At 52.2% G+C, this 7500-nt stretch overlaps 2 non-coding genes across 2 annotated transcripts; both read left to right on the top strand.

Annotated features, from left to right (window-relative positions):
* The first annotated feature begins 4758 nt into the window (after window positions 1-4758).
* Window positions 4759-6667, top strand: LOC126431646 (small subunit ribosomal RNA). Its single transcript, XR_007577681.1, has one exon. It is a non-coding gene; the product is annotated as a small subunit ribosomal RNA (ribosomal RNA).
* A 353-nt stretch (window positions 6668-7020) lies between these two features.
* Window positions 7021-7175, top strand: LOC126431637 (5.8S ribosomal RNA). Its single transcript, XR_007577672.1, has one exon. It is a non-coding gene; the product is annotated as a 5.8S ribosomal RNA (ribosomal RNA).
* The last annotated feature ends 325 nt before the right edge of the window (window positions 7176-7500 follow it).

Raw genomic sequence — 7500 nt, 5'->3', positions numbered from 1 at the left:
GATCAGCTAGGAAGCGCCCCATCCATGTCGGTACTCGTACGCGTCGCACTCGCAGTCGCAAAAAACGCTGGGCAAATATATTTCTCGGAAGAGTAATGACAGTCCGAGCCTCCTGCGTGGGAAGAGTCTTTCTAGGCCCTGACCCACGGGAAGCGTGTAGCTTCCCCCATCCCGGACATTTCACGTCGTCACACTACCGGTATTGACTAATAGACTGATTGCTGATAATCATTAGCCACACACTGGGGGAAACGGCCGACAGGGGCGGCAACATAGTGGAGCCGCAGTGTCACTAATGTACAGAGATAGAACAGTTTCGACTGGAACCAGAGTAACCGTATACACGGCACTGATTAGTAATAGATGCAGAGCCATCAGAATACAGATAATATATACAACCGTCCCTATACATGCTGAAAGACTCTGCACACAATGAGAACCACACGTCAGCCAGACACTATCACACACTACTCTCTGCCTCTAACAGGCACACACACAATATCTAACCACCAGCATGGAAGAACATCCGGTGCATCCTCTCCGCCACATTACACAATCCACACTATCATAACCAGACCGGGAGGTCCACCCAGAAAACAGAATATCCCACCCTTCCGACATCCGCCATTGCTCAGCTAAGCCACGAACACCCACACATGTCCTACACAGGGGTGCACCCAACATCACAATACTGCCTCCTGTCACAGTACACAAACAATGGCAGGAATGAAAGACACAGATCTGCCACAACCTTGGAATCGGAGCGCCGCCTGTCATGAGCCACAAGTGCATCCTGACGTGACAAATCGGATGATCCCGCAGGCATGCACTTACGATAATCACTATCAACGAACCTGCCGCCCCCTCCCCCCCCAAAATACACCTTTCCCTACAACGTGTACCTTAACCTAAGCTATATTGTACCTTAACCTAAGCGATATTGTACCTTAACCTAAGGTATATCGTACCTTAACCTAACCTACATTGCGCCTTCACCTAACCTACGTTGTACCTTAACCTAACCTACGTTGTACCTTAACCTAACCTACGTTGTACCTTAACCTAACCTACGTTGTACCTTAACCTAACCTACGTTGTACCTTAACCTAACCTACGTTGTACCTTAACCTAACCTACGTTGTACCTTAACCTAACCTACGTTGTACCTTAACCTAACCTACGTTGTACCTTAACCTAACCTACGTTGTGCCTTAACCTAACCTACGTTGTGCCTTAACCTAACCTACGTTGTGCCTTAACCTAACCTACGTTGTGCCTTAACCTAACCTATGTTGTGCCTTAACCTAACCTATGTTGTGCCTTAACCTAACCTATGTTGTGCCTTAACCTAACCTATGTTGTGCCTTAACCTAACCTATGTTGTGCCTTAACCTAACCTATGTTGTGCCTTAACCTAACCTATGTTGTGCCTTAACCTAACCTACGTTGTGCCTTAACCTAACCTACGTTGTGCCTTAACCTAACCTACGTTGTGCCTTAACCTAACCTACGTTGTGCCTTAACCTAACCTACGTTGTGCCTTAACCTAACCTACGTTGTGCCTTAACCTAACCTACGTTGTGCCTTAACCTAACCTACGTTGTGCCTTAACCTAACCTACGTTGTGCCTTAACCTAACCTACGTTGTGCCTTAACCTAACCTACGTTGTGCCTTAACCTAACCTACGTTGTGCCTTAACCTAACCTACGTTGTGCCTTAACCTAACCTACGTTGTGCCTTAACCTAACCTACGTTGTGCCTTAACCTAACCTACGTTGTGCCTTAACCTAACCTACGTTGTGCCTTAACCTAACCTACGTTGTGCCTTAACCTAACCTACGTTGTGCCTTAACCTAACCTACGTTGTGCCTTAACCTAACCTACGTTGTGCCTTAACCTAACCTACGTTGTGCCTTAACCTAACCTACGTTGTGCCTTAACCTAACCTACGTTGTGCCTTAACCTAACCTACGTTGTGCCTTAACCTAACCTACGTTGTGCCTTAACCTAACCTACGTTGTGCCTTAACCTAACCTACGTTGTGCCTTAACCTAACCTACGTTGTGCCTTAACCTAACCTACGTTGTGCCTTAACCTAACCTATGTTGTGCCTTAACCTAACCTATGTTGTGCCTTAACCTAACCTATGTTGTGCCTTAACCTAACCTATGTTGTGCCTTAACCTAACCTATGTTGTGCCTTAACCTAACCTATGTTGTGCCTTAACCTAACCTATGTTGTGCCTTAACCTAACCTATGTTGTGCCTTAACCTAACCTATGTTGTGCCTTAACCTAACCTACGTTGTGCCTTAACCTAACCCATATTGTACCTTAACCTAACCCATATTGTACCTTAACCTAACCCATATTGTACCTTAACCTAACCCATATTGTACCTTAACCTAACCCATATTGTACCTTAACGTAACCTAATTTGTGCCTTAACGTAACCTAATTTGTGCCTTAACGTAACCTAATTTGTGCCTTAACGTAACCTAATTTGTGCCTTAACGTAACCTAATTTGTGCCTTAACGTAACCTAATTTGTGCCTTAACGTAACCTAATTTGTGCCTTAACGTAACCTAATTTGTGCCTTAACGTAACCTAATTTGTGCCTTAACGTAACCTAATTTGTGCCTTAACGTAACCTAATTTGTGCCTTAACGTAACCTAATTTGTGCCTTAACGTAACCTAATTTGTGCCTTAACGTAACCTAATTTGTGCCTTAACGTAACCTAATTTGTGCCTTAACGTAACCTAATTTGTGCCTTAACGTAACCTAATTTGTGCCTTAACGTAACCCATGTTGTGCCTTAACGTAACCCATGTTGTGCCTTAACGTAACCCAATTTGTGCCTTAACGTAACCCATGTTGTGCCTTAACCTAACCTATATTGTGCCTCAACCTAACCTATATTGCGCCTTAACCTGACGCACGTTGTCGCTGAACCTGCTCTGTAATTGTTATGCAACTCGTTAAATTAGTGTAGTGTTGCCTAACCGCAACCCTCGCAATATAGTTCGCTATTCGCACTGCCCGGTCCCCTGTGTATCGCGTCATGTTAAACACCTTGCAGGTGTTGCTGACTTTCCACATGCTCCTGCTATACACTGTAATGTGGATAGCAGCAGGACGTACATGCCCCCCCCCCTTCCCCCCTGCCTTCGCAAGCTGGTCGTTGAGAAGTTTGCATGTTCAATGCCCTTCGCATGCCGACGTACTCAGCCTACGTTGTGGTACGGCCTGTCACCTGTCCGCCGATGTACGCAAAACCCACAAACTGTACTGCACATTGGTCCGTATGTACTGAATGATACATCGTGGCACATGTGTGACCGTACGACGACTGCGCCTAGCAACGGCAGACCATACAGTCCAAATATTGTGCACGCAGCTACGTGTCGTCTCCCTATAAGAGCTGGATTGCAGTGTGGTACGCCATTCAGACGTGTGGGAGGAACGGACGCCCTGGATGGCGATCAGCATGAGCAGTCTGTTGATGTAGTGGAGCGTGTATTCGGACGTAGTCGTCTCTTCTCACACACCGTGATAGCATGTTGCACCGCGTTCCACATCTGCGACATCCTGCAGAGGCCGGCTGACAGTCGTTCGCGCAATGGACACCGCATACGTACGGGGGCTACCTTCCACGTGTTCTCGAGGCGTGCACATGTTGTTGCGTCTATGTGGGCAGACGTAGTGTGTTGTGACACCTGACACAGGCATGCAATACTCGTTGCAAATGGCGATGGACGTCTACGTTTGCTGGTGACGTTACGCAAATGAACAACAGGTAACCCGTTGTGGTGCGGTTGTTCTCGCTAGAGGTGAATCAGTGTTGGCGACGATCGGTCGAGCTATTAACCGGTTGTTTCAGGGATACCCACCATGCCCACGAACGTGAAAGGGGACCCACCATGCCCACGAACGCGAAAGGGGATCTGGGTGTGAGGCGATACGCGGCGGTGGCTGGGTGGGACCGTCCCCGGCCGGTGAGGGGGGGCCGCCCGGCGTGCTGGCAGCGCGGTGCGTGGGCGCACGCGCTACAGCCGGCTGGTGGGGGCGGCCAGTGGCAGGCGCGCCGGCCGACGGACGCGGCAGGCGGCGCAGCTGCGCGCCGGCGCCCCCTGCTCGCGGCGCCTTGCGGCCAAAGTAGGTCCTCGCGGGCCCGGTGCGAAGCGCGGTGGCCATCTGCAGTGTGCTGGTCCGATTGAGGACTGTGTGCGCTGAGGATGCGCCGCCGCCCGGCGCTCGGCGCCGCGACGCCGTCTGCTGCTCGGTCGCCCCAGCGGTTCTCGCAGGTGGTTTGTATCGCAGCTGTGCGGACGTGTTGGCGCGTGCGCTGTGCTGGGAGAGTTCGCTTCGGCACCCAAGTGGGGCTTTTGTCCTTCTGTGGCGCTGGCGTTGGAGCTGCCGGTCACCGTAGGTGGCGCGTGTTGTCTCCCGCCGGCAATGCCACGACAGCACGCTCCCGGGCCTCTGTCGGCAGCGGCAAGCTCAGTTGGGAGCACGGGTGGTCGCACCTAAAGCGTCTACTCGCCTAACTCCGGGCGATTGCGCCTCTCTCGAACCCGACCAAGTACTTAGGACGGCGCTGCGCGCCGCCGGGACCTGAGAGGGTTTCGAGGTGTGTTGTGCAGGGGAGCTCAGCCTCCTCCTGTTTGCAGAATAATTGAGCGGACGCTTGCGTGTTCGCGCGGGCCCCCGGGACACACTCCCGGGCGGCCGGCTGCTCAGCTCTAGTTGACGCAGCTCCCTGGTTGATCCTGCCAGTAGTCATATGCTTGTCTCAAAGATTAAGCCATGCATGTCTCAGTACAAGCCGCATTAAGGTGAAACCGCGAATGGCTCATTAAATCAGTTATGGTTCCTTAGATCGTACCCACGTTACTTGGATAACTGTGGTAATTCTAGAGCTAATACATGCAAACAGAGTCCCGACCAGAGATGGAAGGGACGCTTTTATTAGATCAAAACCAATCGGTCGGCTCGTCCGGTCCGTTTGCCTTGGTGACTCTGAATAACTTTGGGCTGATCGCACGGTCCTCGTACCGGCGACGCATCTTTCAAATGTCTGCCTTATCAACTGTCGATGGTAGGTTCTGCGCCTACCATGGTTGTAACGGGTAACGGGGAATCAGGGTTCGATTCCGGAGAGGGAGCCTGAGAAACGGCTACCACATCCAAGGAAGGCAGCAGGCGCGCAAATTACCCACTCCCGGCACGGGGAGGTAGTGACGAAAAATAACGATACGGGACTCATCCGAGGCCCCGTAATCGGAATGAGTACACTTTAAATCCTTTAACGAGTATCTATTGGAGGGCAAGTCTGGTGCCAGCAGCCGCGGTAATTCCAGCTCCAATAGCGTATATTAAAGTTGTTGCGGTTAAAAAGCTCGTAGTTGGATTTGTGTCCCACGCTGTTGGTTCACCGCCCGTCGGTGTTTAACTGGCATGTATCGTGGGACGTCCTGCCGGTGGGGCGAGCCGAAGGCGTGCGACCGCCTCGTGCGTGCTCGTGCGTCCCGAGGCGGACCCCGTTGAAATCCTACCAGGGTGCTCTTTATTGAGTGTCTCGGTGGGCCGGCACGTTTACTTTGAACAAATTAGAGTGCTTAAAGCAGGCAAGCCCGCCTGAATACTGTGTGCATGGAATAATGGAATAGGACCTCGGTTCTATTTTGTTGGTTTTCGGAACCCGAGGTAATGATTAATAGGGACAGGCGGGGGCATTCGTATTGCGACGTTAGAGGTGAAATTCTTGGATCGTCGCAAGACGAACAGAAGCGAAAGCATTTGCCAAGTATGTTTTCATTAATCAAGAACGAAAGTTAGAGGTTCGAAGGCGATCAGATACCGCCCTAGTTCTAACCATAAACGATGCCAGCCAGCGATCCGCCGCAGTTCCTCCGATGACTCGGCGGGCAGCCTCCGGGAAACCAAAGCTTTTGGGTTCCGGGGGAAGTATGGTTGCAAAGCTGAAACTTAAAGGAATTGACGGAAGGGCACCACCAGGAGTGGAGCCTGCGGCTTAATTTGACTCAACACGGGAAACCTCACCAGGCCCGGACACCGGAAGGATTGACAGATTGATAGCTCTTTCTTGATTCGGTGGGTGGTGGTGCATGGCCGTTCTTAGTTGGTGGAGCGATTTGTCTGGTTAATTCCGATAACGAACGAGACTCTAGCCTGCTAACTAGTCGCGTGACATCCTTCGTGCTGTCAGCGATTACTTTTCTTCTTAGAGGGACAGGCGGCTTCTAGCCGCACGAGATTGAGCAATAACAGGTCTGTGATGCCCTTAGATGTTCTGGGCCGCACGCGCGCTACACTGAAGGAATCAGCGTGTCTTCCTAGGCCGAAAGGTCGGGGTAACCCGCTGAACCTCCTTCGTGCTAGGGATTGGGGCTTGCAATTGTTCCCCATGAACGAGGAATTCCCAGTAAGCGCGAGTCATAAGCTCGCGTTGATTACGTCCCTGCCCTTTGTACACACCGCCCGTCGCTACTACCGATTGAATGATTTAGTGAGGTCTTCGGACTGGTACGCGGCATTGACTCTGTCGTTGCCGATGCTACCGGAAAGATGACCAAACTTGATCATTTAGAGGAAGTAAAAGTCGTAACAAGGTTTCCGTAGGTGAACCTGCGGAAGGATCATTACCGACTAGACTGCATGTCTTTCGATGTGCGTGTCGTGTCGCGCAACACGCAGCTACCTGTACGGCTCGCAGTAGCCGTGCGCCGCGTGCGGAACCACGCGTTCGTCTCAAAACTAACGGCAATGTTGTGTGGTACGAGCGCTGAAGCGCTGGAGCGGCTGGCCTGCGGCACCTGGCGCCTGGCGCCGGTTTTGAATGACTTTCGCCCGACTGCCTGTCCGCTCCGGTGTGGAGCCGTACGACGCCCATCGGCCGTGAGGCCGTTGGACACTGAACGCTGGAACAGGGCCGCCACACGCCTCAGTCCCGCCTATGCAACTGTCTCGAAAGAGATGGTGGAAACTATGAAAAGATCACCCAGGACGGTGGATCACTCGGCTCGTGGGTCGATGAAGAACGCAGCAAATTGCGCGTCGACATGTGAACTGCAGGACACATGAACATCGACGTTTCGAACGCACATTGCGGTCCATGGATTCCGTTCCCGGGCCACGTCTGGCTGAGGGTCGGCTACGTATACTGAAGCGCGCGGCGTTTGCCCCGCTTCGCAGACCTGGGAGTGTCGTGGCCGCCTGTGGGGCCGGCCGCGTCTCCTTAAACGTGCGATGCGCGCCCGTCGCCTGGCGGTTCGCATACCGGTACTTACTCGGTAGCGTGCACAGCCGGCTGGCGGTGTGGCGTGCGACACTCGTACAACGACCTCAGAGCAGGCGAGACTACCCGCTGAATTTAAGCATATTACTAAGCGGAGGAAAAGAAACTAACAAGGATTCCCCCAGTAGCGGCGAGCGAACAGGGAAGAGTCCAGCACCGAACCCCGCAGGCTGCCGCCTG

Source organism: Schistocerca serialis, unplaced genomic scaffold (assembly GCF_023864345.2).
Source record: "Schistocerca serialis cubense isolate TAMUIC-IGC-003099 unplaced genomic scaffold, iqSchSeri2.2 HiC_scaffold_1104, whole genome shotgun sequence".
Lineage (NCBI taxonomy): Eukaryota > Metazoa > Arthropoda > Insecta > Orthoptera > Acrididae > Schistocerca > Schistocerca serialis.
The sequence above is the reverse complement of the archived record's forward strand: the minus strand, read 5'-3'. Positions and strand labels throughout refer to the sequence as shown.